Source organism: Rhea americana, unplaced genomic scaffold, assembly GCF_003343005.1.
Source record: "Rhea americana isolate MKP2758 unplaced genomic scaffold, rheAme1 scaffold_7, whole genome shotgun sequence".
NCBI lineage: Eukaryota > Metazoa > Chordata > Aves > Rheiformes > Rheidae > Rhea > Rhea americana.
This window is the reverse complement of record NW_028186867.1, coordinates 1,512,146-1,530,034: the sequence shown is the minus strand read 5'-3', so window position 1 is coordinate 1,530,034 and position 17,889 is coordinate 1,512,146. Positions and strand designations below refer to the sequence as shown.

The window sequence follows — 17,889 nt, the reverse complement described above, 5'->3', positions numbered from 1 at the left end:
GATTTCATATGAGACCATATGTTTCGCAAAGAAAATATGTGGCATAATTCCTTTAATCTATTCAACTTTACATAAGGATCCACGTAAAAGCAACAACGTGATTTTCCAGCAAGGAAAAACATGCCTTTCCTAGGAAAGGTGCACATGGTTATATGAGYTAGCATAGTCATTCTTTAGTCATGAACTTTAATGAGCTCTACAAGCAAGTATCAGAGGTACAAGGCACTTTTCAAATTTTGTAGATACACTTTTGCTGTGATTAAAATCACTCCTCTTTATTGCACAGAGGACATATATAAGAGAGAAACCATTTTCAGGGAGTTTTGCTTTGTATCATTTTTCCCAGATCTCAGAACTAGCCTGAAGGATCCTTTTAGAGAGTAAGCAAATATATATAAAATATTAGGACAACAGTGCAATGTAAAAAGGATGTTAAATTGCTCATCCAAGGAGATGACATAACTAATACTGACATAATTTCCAAGCAGCAAAGCAAAACTAGGTCAAATCACGTTGACCTATCTAACATAATAAGCCCTTTTTTTTCAGATTTTTACAATGTAGACTGTGTCTCCCAGCATTAATGTCCCCTGTTATCAATGTATAGTGTTGTCACTCTGCTTTAATGTCTTATCACCATGTTGTGTTAATTAGACCAAAACAATATAGTGCACTTTTGAACTGCTTAACTCCCAGTTTGAAATCTTTGCCTAAAGAGTACTTTTGGTTATCCAGTTAGAAATGAAGTTATTAACTCCTTACAGTCCCTTCTTTCAATAGGTGCTACTAAGGCTGCTGCAACAGTGTACCATCATGTAYTGGTCAAAATCTGAGCTCCATAAATTGCATATTATTTGTCTAAAAGAAAGGCTRCAGAGCTAATAAATGTCAGCTAGCAAAGTAAATGCTAATTTTGATTCTACTTCACAAGGCAGAACAGAAGTATATATGTTGTCCTGAGTATCATATGGAGAGATTCTCTCTACACATGGCTATCATGTACCGCTCCCAAGCCCTTGACCCACTGGGAGTGCTCTGAAAGGGACAACCTTCTTCCTTCCTCTGGGTAGCCCTCCCTTGGGGTGCTCTTGTTGGTCCCCTGCACATCAAGTTTAGAGCACATGTTGTATTTTTCAGTGGAAGTATAAACATAAATGTGTAGGTTCACAGTTATAATCTGTCACAACTCCCCCAGATGCTGAAGTAGAGAAAATGAGAGCCACGTTCATCTGTATCTCTGCCTCCAGAGCTGAGAGGAGACCAAAGACCAAAAGGCTGGGAAGGAGGAGGAGAAGCTGAGGACTAGCAGACACGCAAACCTTTGTGGTCCAGCAGGACCACAAAGCAGATGTCAAAAGAGTTTAAATCATCCCTGCAAATAATATAGATTTTGCAATAAGGGCAAGGTCCGTAGGGAAAAAAGCACACAACATCTCAATGGTAAAATCCCTTCTAGCATTTCTGGAGACWGCTTGGTGACTAAGAATACCTTGAAACTGAGAGGCTGGCCATTCTTACGAGAAAGTGGCTGGTTTTAGCAACTCGAATTCTAAATATATATGTAAATATGTATTGTTTCTCTGTTCTTTTTTTCCATTTTATGTCTCCAATTATTCTGATTATTTCTTGGGAAGAAAAAAATAAGAGGGATCCTGTCTCCATATGGAGAAAAAACACTGAAAACAGAAGATAATTTTTTTTGAGAACCATTTTGCCATAAAATACTGATTTCTCGGTATTTTATTGGAGGAATGCAGCAGCCWCTGCTAATGCTTGGAATAAAATTTCTAATAGAAAAACAGAAAGGGAGATCCTAGAGGTTGTTAGGAGTCTCACCTGTGCAAGCTCTTGCTTCATCTGACTAAAAGAAGTTGTGCATTGGCTCTCTGATATCATGGATGAGCCCAGCCTAGCAACACCCTGGTGGGGGGGGGGGTCTCTCAGCATTCCCTGCTGCGGCTGTTCAGTAATTAAATATCTGCAGACCTAAAGTGCCAAGTTAATGCCATTAGTCATGGGCACCTGCTTGGAACATAAAGGGATTTCAGCCTATCTAAAATTTCAGACTTTCTTTGGCCCTGCAGCCCCTTCTCCAGCCATTTCAGTAGCACCTGTGACCTATGGCCAGTGCTATTCTGCTAAGCCAGGAGTGAAAGACTGGACTTTCTTCTATTAATTTCACTATCTTAAAATTGTTCTTCCACCCAGCCGTCTCAATGCTTATGCAACCAGAAAAGTTTTATCATACTTCAGGGCCAAACAAACACAGCCTATTTGCCAGCTTTTTCTTCCTCCCATGTCCCTGCGGGATGATATAAATAAACAACCATGAAATGACAGCAGATAGGGAAGAACTATTTTAAAGAATGAAGAGCTATTTTTATTGTACAGAAACGAGATCAAAATCAGCTTCCTATCTTTTAGTCCTTTCCCAATTTTCATACAGGGTGGAGTCTGCACTGTAAACTAGGGATCTCAGGGATATACAGTAACCCTTTACAGCTTGCTAAAGCATGACAAGTTCTAAACAGCACGCCTGTAATACAAAACGTTGAACCCACAACTAGGCTGGAGAACASAGTACCTTAAGAAGTCTGAAATGCAGTTCAAACAAGCTCTAATAAAGCCCMTTCGAAAGGCTATTCACATACTTGTATGCGAACACATGCCTGTTTCTTCCTCCTAGCTCAGACTTTACCCTTCTCATCTCAACCAAAGCTGCTTTTTTTTCCCCCATCTTTCCGTTCACTGAGCTGCAGCACAACTCCCAAGAGCTCCTCATTCCCGACGGCTCGTTTTTCTCCACCCCAGCCTCCAGCGGACCCCTTACCTCTGGTGCTACTCTGCAGAGGGACTCCGAGCTCTGACAACTTTTTGCCGAGCTCAGAAGCTCTCAAAGCTTTTTGTGTCACTGCCTGCTTCCCTGCTCCCTCCCCTGCCCTCCGCGGCCCAGGGAAGCCCTGGAACGGGGTCGGGATGGGAAGTCGGCCGCCAGCGYGCAGGGAGGTAGGAGGCCTGCTGGGGTCAGGAAAGGGAGATGCACATCTAATTCAGCCACTAATAAAAGGCTTAGGTTTGGTTCTGCCCAAGATGTGACGGAAGGCTCAACTTTTATTTATTCCAAGCGGCCATCAAGGCAGAATATGGTGTTATTTAATAACCCGACACTGATAAACCAAACCAATAAACCATTATTTTAAGCGTATTCCACATAAAGTTAATGAGGAAARTGGCTATGCCTGGTTTTGTATTTTTACTTCTTTAGCTTTGGGTTGAAATTCTATCATGAAAAAATGTTGAGAACTTCAAGTCTGACCTCTACAGGTAGCTTACTGAAATAGGTACAGTATCTTTTGATTACATATTGTACATCGCATTTTTAGATATTAGCAGAAGCCAGTGGATCAATCTGCAGTAACTGTATCTTTAAATCCTTATTTTTTAAACACAGATATCTGTAGCAATACTGTGGTATCTCACTCCATACAAATACATTCTTGCAAAACGCATACACTCTGGAGCAAAGCCAGAAAAAGCTCATCCAGCGTGAACATTTTTATATTCAAAAGTGTAAGGGGGTTTGTGTTCTGTTTTTTATTATCCCTCCCCCATCTCCCCCAATCTTCCGTACGATCTGCTCTTTCAAGGCTACAGGAACAAACTTCACTTTCCAGCTGATAATGTACACTCATGTTGTGCAAAACTTAGGTTTTTAAATGCCCTGATTGGTGCCACCTTTTTCTAATCAGAATCAACCATTCTAACAAACTACCCTTTGTCCGGCCATCCCGTCCCCTCTGTTCCCACCAACCTACAGCACACGTTGCCATAGCTACACCGCATGTCTATTTACCACACAAATGATCAAAGGAAGCAGACAACACACATACACACATGCACAAAAACCTCCCCGGGCTTCCTACGGAGCAATGTCCAGCCACTAATTAATTGATACACTCCCAGCCTGTGGACTCTGTACACTTGTTTTCTTTATTCCGCAGGGTACACAAAAAGCAGCGTTCTCCGAGATGCTCGYTCTCCCCTTACAGACCAAACAAACAACAAAAAGTCCCAGGAGGAACTTCAGACAGAGTTTTCTAAAGGAGGACTAAGGGTTGCAACACTTCAGGATAAGAATACCGCTGAGGAATATATTAAGAATTTGTAAAGGTACGCAAAAGAGAAAATAGGAAATAAGAAACACATGCTAAGGAGTTAAAACATCTGTAGGACAGGGGGCGATTTTGAATTTTGCATGTGCTATTCACTAAAATTGTATGCAGCATTTATTCGCTTTGTGAATTATATACCCTCGAAAAGCTGTATGTCTGCATTCATAACAAGTAATTGTAATGGCTTCACGAGCCCTTGAAACACAGTTTTTCATTTTTAGGTGGCCTGTCAAGTTAGCAGGCGTTTTGTTGGACCTCTTTATGTGATGAAGGGCTCAGTTCTGCCCTGATCAAAGTCAGTGGGACTTATATAGGAAGAGGCCAAAATGAGCAGTTGTATTTGCTGTCAGGACACTCCCATGAGCTCCACTTCAGAGATTTGTTGTGAGTGAAAGTGAGTGAAAATAAAGTATTAAAATTCATCAAATAATTCATTTTCTGTAAAGCAGTTTCAGGGAACTTAAAACAGAGCCCACAGTGCCCTCTCCAGTTCTACAGTAAACTCCAAGAATCCAGTGACGCAAACTGCATCCAGCCACAAGGGCTGGGCAGACCATGGCTCTAACACAGAAGTTTCTATCACTTGCAGATTTCCTTACCTATCAGTTTCCTTTTATACAGGAAACTAGACAAAGTAGTAGTCTGCAAGGCAGAAGTGTGTTACCTGCAAATGAATTTTCGTTGTTAAGTTGCTTGGGTCTTTTGTCTTAAAACCATGTCAGACACCTTTAAAACACTGCACCTCTGTTTCCTAGCACTAGTTTGAAAATGGCTATAGCACCCTTGCACACCAAAATGGGTGTATTTTCGTGCAGATGCTAGAACTTTCTCGGTTGCACAGGGTCCAGCATACTTTCCAAGATGTTATGTGTGCAGCAAAAGGATGAGCACTGTCCCTTTTGGTTACTCAGGTGYCTGTGTGAGGTTATTATTATATCAGACAGCAGACACAGTTCCTCCTGAGGTTTTAAATTACCTCCTAAAAATGACTGCTTCTTCATTCTCATCTCATCTGCAAATCTTGAYGCAACATCCCACACCACCAAGCCTGTTACCTCCTACTTTGCTTAGACACCGTTGGCCTGGCACAGCAGTGAAGTAGGCTGAATCTTATCAGCTCAACAGGCTGCGTATTACATTTCTATCGTAATTCCCGCACTTCTGTTAGGGAAGCCCGTGCATTTGTCTGGGTGGATGCTATGTGCTACTGTGCAGTGTCTGCAGGTTGCCTTTGGGCCATCAGCACAATATGCGGTTTCATCGCAGTGCTAATACACCAGCCGCTTGACAGTTAACTCTGCAGCCCCAGATTAAGCCACGGCCCTGACCAAGAGTATCCTGAGGTGGAAGCAGAGCCTGGCAAAGTGAAGGGGGCTCCCCTGCCTCCCCCCCCCCCCAACAAGGTGCTGGGGCCAGCAGGCCTACAGATCAGGGAGTACACAGAAAGGCAATGCTATGGGGGTGGGGGGGGAGCTGTGGAGAAGGACCATTGCTGCAGCAGAGGGAAGGGCAGGTAGAACAGCTCTCTGCTACATCAATTAGGAGTGCAGCAACCGAGCTGATAGACAGAAGTCACCTTCTTATGCATATTCCTTTTTTCCCATAACAACTTCAAACTAGAAGCAGGAGTAAGGGCTCTCGCAGTATAGGACATTCCTGCTCCCAAGTGTCTGCTTTTCCTAACATTTTACATGGTTAGCTAATCACAATCTTGAGTTCCCACTAAAAGACGGAGCAAGCTGTTGGGGGCCAATGCAAACTGTCTGTCCCCCCTACCAGCTCCCTGGATTTTGCTCCATGGGCCCTAGCAGTGCACACAGGCTGCCAAACTGAAAATACCCGTGCAGAGAAAACAACCAAGCCCTGCAAAATTCTTCTAAATTGCTCACTTGGCACAGTGAGAGAAACCACACTCACAGGCAGGTGTTTAAATAAACTCTGGCAGCTCTTCAGCTGGCTCCCCTCGCACCTCCCTGCGAGGGGTAACTTCAGCAGGATGGAGCGCAGGAGGTGTGCGAACCCATCCTGGCGTCAGGAACGCAATTACCCCCTTGCATTGCTCCCGYGCAGGAAACGAAAGATGGCAGACACCTACCCCAACATGCTGGGCCCTGCAAGAATGAGCCCGCCTGTGCCTGCGCCTGTGCCTCTGCTTGYGCCTCTTTTTAGGCTTGAATGCCTTGTTCTCCCTCTTGCCTCCTTTTTGGAGGGGGGAGGCAACTCACGTGAGTACASTAACTTTTTTTGTTCACCTTTCTGACTTTGCTCTACTCTTTTAACCCACCACTTATGAATCCTCATGACACATAAAGCCTTATGCTTCAGGTAGAAATATCTCAGGAAAGTAATGTGCATGTTTCTCAGAATATTTTACTTCTGTATTATTGCCACTCTGTAACGTTTCTACTTTTTTCTAATATCTTTTGACAACCCCTGTGCCAAAGTACCCTCTTGTGGTGATGACRATTTCTGATGACTATGTGCATCAGACTGACCAACCAGAGTTAAGCAGTATATAAAATGCCCTTCATTTTGGTTAAGAGTGGCATACGTCCTCTGTTCCTAAAAAACAATAAAATTTTCCTTTTTTTTCCTGCTARTGGGAAAAAATAAATGCCATTCCTCCTCCCATTATCTATCTTCTTTCTCCTCCCTTCCCCACCTCCCTTAACTTACAGAAAAATGGTGCAAGGAAACTAAGATTTCTCACAATGGTTTCAGAAAGAGAGTGAAAAACAAATACTCCATTTGCACTACAGGTGCAAAGTCTTCACACATGCGCTCCCTAGCCACATACTATAAAAGTCCCATAGAGAGCTGAATGAATAACACCCACACACAAAAGAACCTAGAAGACTTCTCTCATTTCCTCATATTTACTCATTGCCTACGTAGAAWATAACATATTGATTGTAAGCTTCTGCAGTTGACTGGCAAGGCGTTTTAAAGAGGGACAGATCTTGGGTTCAGTGTTCAGGCACAGCTCAGCCAGTTTTTCTTGCTCCCACAAGGCTCTTCTAACTGCACATTCTGGTTGTAAAACTACAAACAGTGAGAATTAAGAATATTTTGCCACTGTGCCTTTTAACTATGAGAATGAGAATAAAAGCTACTTTTGTTCTTCAGGTGAAAAGAAGCCTTAAAAAAAATCTCATTTGAATAATCTTAGAAAAAAATCCCTAGAAAACACATTTTTAAAGTACTTTTGTGAAGCTGTAAGAGAGCTTGMATCTACTACATTTTAAAACAATCACAAGATTAAAGTACTGGCAGGCAAGGAACTCATGCAGAGCTGTTCAGTAAATAATCCCTGGGCTGAATTATTGGCATATTCAGGCTTATAACACAGCAAGTTCTCTCCTTTTACATGTCACAAACACGGCTGCGAGGCGGTCGCCACAACACATTTAAGCCCCGGCAAAACGGAATTGATTTACGTATCTCCCCAACGGCTTTCATGCCCCGTACAAAACTGAAACGCAGAATGACCTGCACGACGTGGGTTATTACCGGCAAGATTAAACGCAAAGCAGAAACCCTTTAATCATTTTTTTTCCCCAAAAAATGAAACTTACTTTTCATCAAGCTAAAAAAAAAAAAAAAAAAAAAAAAAAGAAGGAAGAAAAGCACAGCTCTGCAGAGGTCCCTGCCGGTGCGAGCCAGCCCAGCCCCGCGAGTGCCCAGAGCCCGCGGCGGCCCCCCCGGCGCAGCCCCCTCCTCACCTGCCTCATGTTCAGGCTCCCATCACCCATCCAGCCGCGAAGGGGCTGCGCCCGCCCCGCGCCGCGCCGCGCCGCTACCGGCAGCGCGAAAAATCCGTCAAGTTTCCCAGGGCAAACAAGTTTCCCCCCTCGCGCTGTTTTTCCTTTTATCCTTTGCTAAGGGGAGGGGGGTTAGGGAGGGGAGAGAGAGACTCTTCCTAAGACAATGTCAAGTTTCTCAACCTTCCTTCCCAGCCTATTAAAAGTCAGGAGCAGGGAGGCAACTGTCCGCCTGGCTCCTATTTCAAATCGCAGCGCAGGGATGTAGTAGTTGGCTGAATTAGGCCGTGAAATAGCCTCGCCAATGAGGAGAAAGGGGAGGGAGGGATAGCACATAAAGGCTGCCTACATGAGGATTAGGAAAGCTTTCAAGGATTTAAAAGACTGAAAGCAGCTGGAAACAGTGTCTCGGGCTACAAAGAGGGAAGTCAATTTGTGGTATAAGAGATTATTCCCATTCTCATCTAACTGCTCGGGGTCTGCTTAAAGCTTAAGAGGCTCCCAGGACTTAAGCAAGAAACTGTAACTGCCCAGTGAAACTACTGCAATACCAGTGACGCAGAAATAGTTCACAGCAGCCCGTAAAGTGGCAATATCCCATTCTAGTCGGAGCCACATGTGCTCCAGAAGCACCAATTTCCTCATGTCAGATTAGAAGGTAAATTACATAATGACATGAACTGGAAGTTAGAAAAATACTGTATGCTGTTTACATAAAGAACAAGTGCCTCTCTGCCTGAAGGAATGGAAGACTATGAAAATACACATACGAATCTATAGGCTTCAGAAACGTATTGCTGCAAAGTGGTTTTTGCCTCGGTGGCAAATATTTAATCATCCTTAGCATTAGTGTGTTATCTGATTTTTTTCTTTAGGAAGGGTGATTTCCTCATTCCTGAAGATTAGCTCAATGTGCAAGATAACGCTGGACCCATTTGCAACTCTAAAGAAAAAATAGTAATGGAATTTTTAATGTTTTAACAATGAGATCAGTTCTTATCTGCTGCCCCTCAGTGGCTTTCATTAAAATAAACAAACCACAAGTCAAAAAATCCCATATTGCAATGGSATGTGGCAAGTGCCATTGCTGCTTGAGTTACACCTTTCTTGAATCAAAAAGGAGGAGGAATACAAAACTACAAACTCATACCACCTATTCTTCTTCTAAATACTTTGCCTATCACTTAACATCAGTTCAGAAGCCCGTTCAGAAATCTCTCTGTTCCTCTCTAAATGGAAGTCTGTCTTTTGACCTCAGGGGACAATCAGGCAAATCTGACATCTGGAAAAGGCTCCAACATCATGAATTTGCTTCTGCAGGAGCTTTACCTACCATGGCAAAAAGTAGTCACTACCCAGAAAAATTCATATCAATGCAAGAAATCTTATTGGATTGAGCTGGAGAAAGAAGATGTGACAATGATGTACTGCCAGGATTTTAATTAAAGGTTTCCTAAAATAYATTTCCTTTTAGCTTATGATAAGCTCCATGTACTAAGCGAGGGTATGTTGGAGGAAAACAAAGAGAAAGACTGAAAAATCTATTCATTTGCTTTCCCATTTAAAAACAATAAAGATTTTTCTCATAAGTGCAATCAAGAAAGGTATTTATTTTTTTCTATTTGCATAATATTGGCACTGTCCAGCTCAAAAGCAAGGTATGGAAGGAAGGAAAAGCTGATTTAAAACACTTTGTATTCCTTTTATCCAGGGCTGGACATGCTCTTGCTTGGTCTACATCTTCAAGTTGAAAGATCCATTTATATGTTTTAACTTATGACACGAACCAGATATCTCCAGGGATCAACATAGCACATTTTGTAATGGTAAGACCAACTATTCCATTTACACTAGCCAAAGTGTAGATAACTTTGTGATCCTCCAGTGGCGGACTAGCGTAGCCTCCAYGCACTTGCAGAACAGCTTGAAGCAGCTGCAACACGTAGTCTGGTGCATTAAGAGCACTTAACAGGAATGCTAACYCTCTGTTCCCCAAACATAGCTCAGTGGTCACATGTCATCTGAAATGAGTATGTGGTATGTGAAGACCTTTTACTGTAGTTCAAACTAGGAGAATCTCTCCAGGATGCATTCAAAATGAGGGTGCAAATGCACTTTTTTGAAGTAATTTGGGCCTTAGGGATAAAATTCTTTGGTGAAAGCAATATAGCAAAAAGTGCAAAACTTTAAAAAATGGTTTAGGATTAGCAAGGATTCATTCCAAAACCTTCAGTTTGGTTTCAGGGCTTTGAGRAGGGTATTCTGAGGGCAGCTCCAGAGTTTCATGTGGAAACATAGCTAGAGATTCAGTAATCACTCCTACATAATAAAGATCAAAAAATGAAGAACTTATCTAAAAGAAGCACACCTTTTAATATACTGCCACAGTGCCTGAGAGTATGTGATGAGAATTGCATTTTTTCTGAAAATTCAGTAGAACGTTGCATCAAGAACTGAGTTCTCTATAATAAAAAATGTCCTTAATATTACTAAAAAAATACAAAGAAAATCTAGCAATGACACATGTTCTGGGGAGCTATTTTTCTACTAAGAAAATCAAGTGTCATATACAGCCCACATTCTAACTCTGCTATTCACTTTCCACCTTTGAGGAATGAGTTTTGTGATCAATCCGCACCACAGCAGTATGAGCACGTGGGGTGAATGCAGAAAATTAGATTTTGGATTTAATGCCTCCCTAGTGGAATGAGAGGAATAGAAAGGGTCCACATTTGAACTGACTTTGCAGGTAGTCGGTCTCCAAAGACACAATGGTATGGCTAGGCATGAGGAAGAGGTATTGCCACTTGGGATATAAGAAAAGACAGATGCTGTTTTCTGGACCTTCTCTTTCATTGTCTGGTTTCCCACCTATAGTCCAAGTTAATATGTGTGCATGAGAAAGTTGTGCCACATTCGGGGAACTGAAAGAAGATTCTGCCTCTRAAACAAGAAACATTTATAATCCAACCACTGTTGCACCCAGTGGGAACCTACAGAGAGAAGGACAGCCAAAGGACTTGGTGTCAGCTGTAAGTCAGGGCAAAACAGAGCAAAGCTCTGTATAAGCGAGAGCAAAGTTGTGCTCTCATAGTAGTAGTCCGTAGTAGTCTCATAGGACTCTCATGCAGTTAAGTTAAAAGACAAATGATCACAAGTACACTGACCTATTGGCAAGTTTRAATTTTCTGAACTCTGCTTATTGGTAGCAATGGTTAGCTGCCTCTTAYTAAAGCTCCTGTTAGGTAAATTGCRTGGGACTCTCCCAGGCACTAGCTGTGCTGCAATCAGAAGTGAGACTGCAGCACTCGTCGATATGCCTAAGTAGCTTTGACCTTGCTGCTTTGAGATATGTTAAACTGCGCTCTCTGAGAGCAAGCCTCACACAGGCAGTCCCAACACACATATTGCAAGTACAGCATCCTTATGGCTCCACAGACCCCCCAGTTAGGTAGCTGGTTGCCTCTGTAGCAAGAGGTCAGGGTGCCCCAGGGATGTGCCTTAGTCAGAGCATATGCCTGTGCCCAGGGCCCATACAGACGCATGGTCTCGCCGCTGGCATCTGCCACACTCTGCAAGACACATCCTGCACCTCCCATGCAAAGCAAACATGCTGGATCTCTGTGGGCTCATGCCTCAAACACCATGTTGCCCAGTCCATTAAAGCAGAGGCAACAGGGGATAACTTTAGCTGGGGATGCTGGAGCAGCAGCACTGTAGTGGTGAGAACATCAGCCTGGTCTCTGCTGCCCCGCTTGTGACCCTGCAAAAGTGGTCGGAAGAGGCTAGTGAGAGCTCAGGACTTTGGGTGCTAATGTGCAATGAGTATTCCTTGCTATTGCTGCTTAAGATAAAGAGGCAATTTCAGCACATGTCCTGAGCTGGTTTCAGGGATCAACAAACTTTGGGAGTTCTTACAGATGTGCAGCGAAATCCAACAGCATGTAATTTTGAATACAAATTCTGCATGATGTACAAATATCATAGTAAACTTGTACATGTATGTACAAAACTAGYAAATTTGATGCTATATATTCTTTGTCAATATGTCAAATCTCAGTCTGGAAAATGCCAGTTGATTTTGGTGGAATGAGCCTTAGTTCACTGAAAATCACAGCAGTGGCCAAGTTGAAGGTTTTCAGTTGTGATGAGGCAAAKACAACAATCTTGATATCAGAAATGCAACACCTTCAAAATCCGAAATCTTTGTTTATTCTGCTTCGTTAACTAACCCTCCCTTAATTAGCTTTGTTCTTTCCAGTAAATTACTCCATATTCAAATACATGTACAGCTTTGACCTGGTGGACCAGATGCAAAGCAGCCTAATGTAGAATTACTTGGTCACTGGAGATTTGTTTTTTTTACATAACAGAATTTTATGTAATCCAGACCAGTTAAGTCTCCCCCATTAGGAAGAGGAGTGCAAAACGAGAAATGGAGAAAAAGACTTTAGCTGAATTCCAGCTGCCATGGAAATCCTTTTGGGCTCAGAGAATTGAATATAAGCTAAAGACAGAAGAACCACTTTGTCTCCATACTGAACTGTGCCAAATAGAGACAGGCAGGATCTCAGGATCTGATTATACATGAGAAATCAAAGAGCCAAAGCAGAGAAATATATGACCAAGCATACAGCTTAGAAAGAAACACAACATGCTTGAAAATCAACAGTTAAAACATCTTCATATGAAGTCTGTCAGAAATAGATTGCCTTTGATTTGCAACACACACAACTGATAAAGACATGCTATTTTTTAAAATAAGTAAGCAATTAAACTTTTGCACTTCAGCAGGAAAAAGGTAATATTCACATCCAAACTATTGGTGTTGAAATTCCTGTCTAATGGTTCTTATAATCTCTCCCTTGGTAGTTTCAAATTGGCATTTGTGGGAAGAGTAAGATGTCCAGAAGACAAAATACTATTTAATAACCCCAGACAGCTCTAGGATATATAACTCTAAGCAACACTAGAATATAAAATAYTCACCAGAAAAACTGGTACATAATATTTGAATTAGGCTGTAAAATGAAAAAAAAATCTGAGAAGACAATATAAATAAATGCAAAAAGTCTGAGAACATATCAATACTGAAACTGTTCTCAAAGTGTCAGCATCACACAATAATTTTAAAATGTATAGTTAACATTAATGAATATAGGGTTGTGGAGGGCAAATTTCCACAAACCAATACTTAACTGCTTTTATCACTATTGCTGCAGTGAATGAAATAAAGATAAGCTCATTACCCTGGCTGAGTGTCTGACTCATGGGTATTTAAATGCACAGGTTTGCCAACACAAGCTTACAAATAAGACGAGCATTGTCAGACAACCTTAAATTTACAAATACACACTGAAAGCCACAGTGAACAAAGAAGTCCTTAAGGGAGACTTTTGGGAAATTCATTACCTTTCAAGCAAGATGACTCAGCCTTTTGGCTCACTAATGCAGGTGGAGATGAAAGAGGTTGGAGCATGCTGCAGTCCCYTTGGTCGAATGGTCCTCGGGTGACCATTTCTCCCCCATCAGTATTTACAGCATCCCTCAGACTGCTCTGATCTCACCTGGAGCTGCACCGGATGCAGGCAACAGAGAAGAGAAGGTGTCTTCGGGACAACTTCTTCCTCCATCGCTTACGCAATCTGAACAAGCCACAGCTCAGACAGCCAGAAAAGTCATAAAAACTGATCAGTTACTTGCCTTAATGACAACTCTGACTAGACTTTTTGATTAAGGCATTTTAATCAGAAGAAAATATTTGCTGGATTTCATTTCGCTGCATCTGTGCTACAAGGCAGATACTTGATCTGCTAGACTGCACAAGTTGGTGCGCATTCATGTGCATTAAATTAGCTGCAGGAAGACTCTGATATTATGTTCCAAATTTATATGGACTATAGTAAGCTAAAAAGACTAATAAAGAAGCATGCTGTAAGGGTTCAGAGTTTCTAAAATGTCTGTTGGCTAACATACATACATACAGAATTTAGTGCAAATCATAATTAGTCTACCGTGGTATTTCCATTTTATTTGCTAGGGTTTTACAATTAGCTGATACTTCATTATTCTTAAAGCAACAGTAAAGAGTTAAATGACAATAGTTTTTTTTCTTACTATTCCAATCTTAAGAAGCCTCTATGAAGACAAGAATGTATAAATAACATGAGAAGAATTGCTTTATGTTTCTGTAATCCTTATTAGTGYAGAAAAAAAATATTTCATAACATTTGTACTGGCTACATATTTAGTGACCAATGGCAAAACCCAGTCATGCAATGAGTCAAGCTAAGCAAATAAAGATTCAGGCATATAGTATAAGTTGTATGAGATATATGCTATACASTCCCACATCAAGCAATAGCTGTCATCAGAAATAACACTGCTATTCCAGGAATGATATCCAAATATATATTCACAGAAATACCACAAAGAGTCCTCTGGCCACAATTTCACTGGAACAAATGAAAACCTGAACCATTAAATTGTCACCCAAGTGAATACCCACTCAAAATGCCATCATCTGCATCTTAGCCAAGAGCATCAAACMATGCGAATCCTTCCTTTTCAAATGAAGCCTCCCAGGTTTACCAAACATGTGTATAACATTCTCACATTTAACCCATTCTGCTATAACAGAGAGTTTTTTCTTCAACCTGAACACAGCAGATTAGACATAGCATGCACCATACGGTTAYGTCTCTGCTAAAAGTAAGGAGATCTAAGCGCTGTCGGGAGTGTACCGTGTTCAGGAAGAATTACAGGAAAACCTACTCTGCGTAGACAGACTTTCCATGCTGCAAGCAATGCTGGCATTTTAATATGTCTTCTTAGAAAGACACTGATGTGAAAAAATTGAACATTTTTTAACTTATTTTTTTTCAGATTTCTTGTTCTTGGAAAATGGTTGATATTGCAAAGTTCTGCTGCATTTCCCTAGAATGGCACCATACAGCTTGGGAACTGGAATTTGCATGRCTGGTTTTCCCATCAGTAGCCCCAAAAGGTCGGCTTTCTGCCCACAGCAGATCTCCCGTGATGCATTACCTCTGCAATGAATCGGTCAGTGAGAAGAGCGTGCGCAGTTTCCGCAATGCGGTCTCACCAAGCTAAAAACGGAGCTCAGGAATCTTTCCACAAATCCCATGAAGCAAAGTGCCACTGCAGGGTCAAGWGCTCCTGTATTGCATTGACTTGAAGGCAGAGTTTCAGCTCAGTTGAACAGGGCAGAAATCAGACTGAAATCTTCTGTTTCATTTTTCCAGGCAGAAAAAGTAAAAATCCTTGGCAAAATTTTGTATTTTCTCATGAAAATGAATTTCCTCCCCCCCCCAACGTGTCCCAGTGGGGAACTCCCATTTACCCCTTCTCACCAGTGCACTAACTACCCATGCCAGCTGCCTGACACATGGAGAAACAGCTTCTGTGAAGCAGACAGCACACTGGGACAGGAAATGTAAAAGTTACCTGTCCATCAGTTATATAGCAGTAGGGTCAAATGGAAACTTTGTGAAGAACTCTTAAATAACTGCTTAAAGAAATAAAGAAGACTCCAGTAAGGGACTCAAAGCTGTGACTTGGAATATAAATTGCAACCTGAAAATGTCATGAGGTCTATATGCAAGGCATTTAATCTCTCCCATTTTAATCCCCAAACTGTTACATGAAGCTACCTTTCCCTAAGGGCTTTGAGAGGATAAAGCCATATAAACCAAAACATCTTTAAGACATTATTGTAATCAATGCAGTACAGACCCTTCTATACACAGAGCAAAAGGTACAAAAAGAATGATCTTTGTAGAAGTAACTACAAGTATCTGGGCTGAAAATAAGTAGATACAGTTGGAAAGACTGTATTAATCAGACAATACAAGTATACAACTGGAATTACTCCTAGAAAATCATGTCTGTCTATGTGTGTGTGTGCAAAAGAGAAAAATATATTCAATTTTCTCTCCCAAAATGTATATTATTGTACTTTTTCTGTTGAAAAGATAGATTTTCTAAGGTTTTCTTCCCTACAACTGAGCTAAATGTTTCTCTAGCTTGGATACGAATTAAGTGTAATATCTGTGGTGAGATTAGGTCTGTAGRGGGAGAGAGAAGGCCTGGGGAATGATCACAAGATAAACCAAACCCAATCCTGAAGTCCTTAAGAGTCTGCCCAGGAAAAYGTCTCTATGCAACTGAGAATTTGCTAATATAAGTGACTTGCAATTTGACTCATAAGTTTCTGAAGTTCACCAGGGTCACCGTCAAGGTCAGATTACCTATAAAACATCAAATTCATGCTGCTTCAGCATAGCCTTTGATACTGATTATATAATACATTTACACGGGAAGTTTTACACACACAGACACATACACACACAAAAACCCCATGTTCTTCTAATTTCAAATGAGTAAAGAGGCAAAGAATTTAAAAGAAAATCAAAAGAGCTTTCTCATCAAAGAATTAAGTAATTTAAGGATGTGGAGAGATATCACAGAGCATTAGTCACAGCAGTAAAATAGCAGTCAGAGTAAAAAAAAGAGACAGTTTCAGAGAGTCTTCTGCATGATATTAATGCTTTTTTTCACCAGGAGAATTGCTTACAATTATTTATGTATACAGCAGGCCAAGGACTTGTTTGAAACACTATACTTTTAAATAGGTCCGTTGGGAGTACTGTCCTGAGAGGACGGGTCTGGTTAGGTCTCACCCTTCTATCTATGCCAAGTAGCCCTTTTTTTAACCTTTAAACTGTTTTCAGATGGTACTTTTATGAGCCACTATACTTCATTCCTTTTAATTACAGACATGTATAGTATAGGTTTACCAGTTTCCAAAAGAATTTTTGCTTTATTTAGGTCACATTTCCAGATGTGTCCCCTCCTTAGGCCTCTCTTTTTGTTAAATGGCACTGGCAATAAAAGACAATGAGTACAAAGATAATCTACTTCTCCAGGTTCCAGGCAAGGCAGTTTTATAATCTTATCCTTTGGTTCTTATTTTATAAGCTACCCTTATAAAAAATAGAATAAAGAAACACAGACTGGTCTGTGAAAATTATATTTCTATAGTTGAGGTTTAACATTTTTCATGAAGATTCAATTATAGAAAATCCATTTCAGGTAAGACTTGAACAATATGAAGGCAAGCACAGAAATAAAATGCATACCACTAGGCTTTAATTTTTGCTCTTCATTCCAACCCTGCCTGCGACACACTCTCTGGCATCATTATTTTGCACTGACAGCAGGGAAAAAGAAAGGGCAGAAGTAGCTGCTACTGCATATTACACCAACAGTGTAGGTTAACATATGCTGTGTAAGCTATTTCATGTAGATTTTGATCCCTAGGGTCACACTTTGTCACATATGCTCATACTTTCCCTTTTCCCAGCATCTTCATTAGCTTGTATTTTGCAGTAATATGCTATGAAATTACAATGATACTTGAAGGTCCTGGTTCCYATTTCATAAAGGCCTTTTCCACCCTTCCTGAACAGCAAGAAGAGCCTTTTTGCAAATGGGAATTGGGAGTGATGTCCTGATTATCCTGTCACAGCCAGCCACTCATTCTGTAAGTACTCTAAGTTCCCCTGTCACCTTCTGGGACTAAGAGCAAAGAAATTGGTAGTATATAACCCTGCAGACCAAAATTAGGCATTTGCACATGCAAAGGAATTTTGCTGAATTGAGCCGCTGTGTTGCCTGATTACRAAACCACTCAGTAACCTTTGATTTTACTCACGTCATTGTACATGTTTATTCAGAGTGGAAGCACACACACATAGTAATGCACTTCACACTGAATTAAGAGAGAAAGAAAAATCAKACTGAGGACTCAAAACCAAAGACTTTCATGATTTGAACACAATTTCCCTCTATCTCTTACCAAGGGAACTCTGAATACACTGGGATCTTCAGGCAACTGATCAGCACTTACCTCTCTAAGCAGTTTATAAACCAGG

General features: G+C 41.1%; 1 protein-coding gene across 4 annotated transcripts in view; it reads right to left on the bottom strand.

Moving 5' to 3' along the window:
• Positions 1-17,889, bottom strand: part of MID1 (midline 1) — a 243,082-nt gene that overhangs the window by 138,525 nt on the left and 86,668 nt on the right. The window contains exon 1 of one of the 4 annotated variants that reach the window (XM_085321585.1): positions 7,895-8,160. The exons of 2 other annotated variants lie outside the window; for them this stretch is intronic. The gene's annotated coding sequence lies outside the window, so the exon portion shown is untranslated. Of the gene's footprint in view, positions 1-2,830; positions 2,850-7,894; positions 8,161-17,889 lie in introns of those variants that run through there. One more of the 4 variants, XM_085321586.1, reaches the window with a different exon arrangement.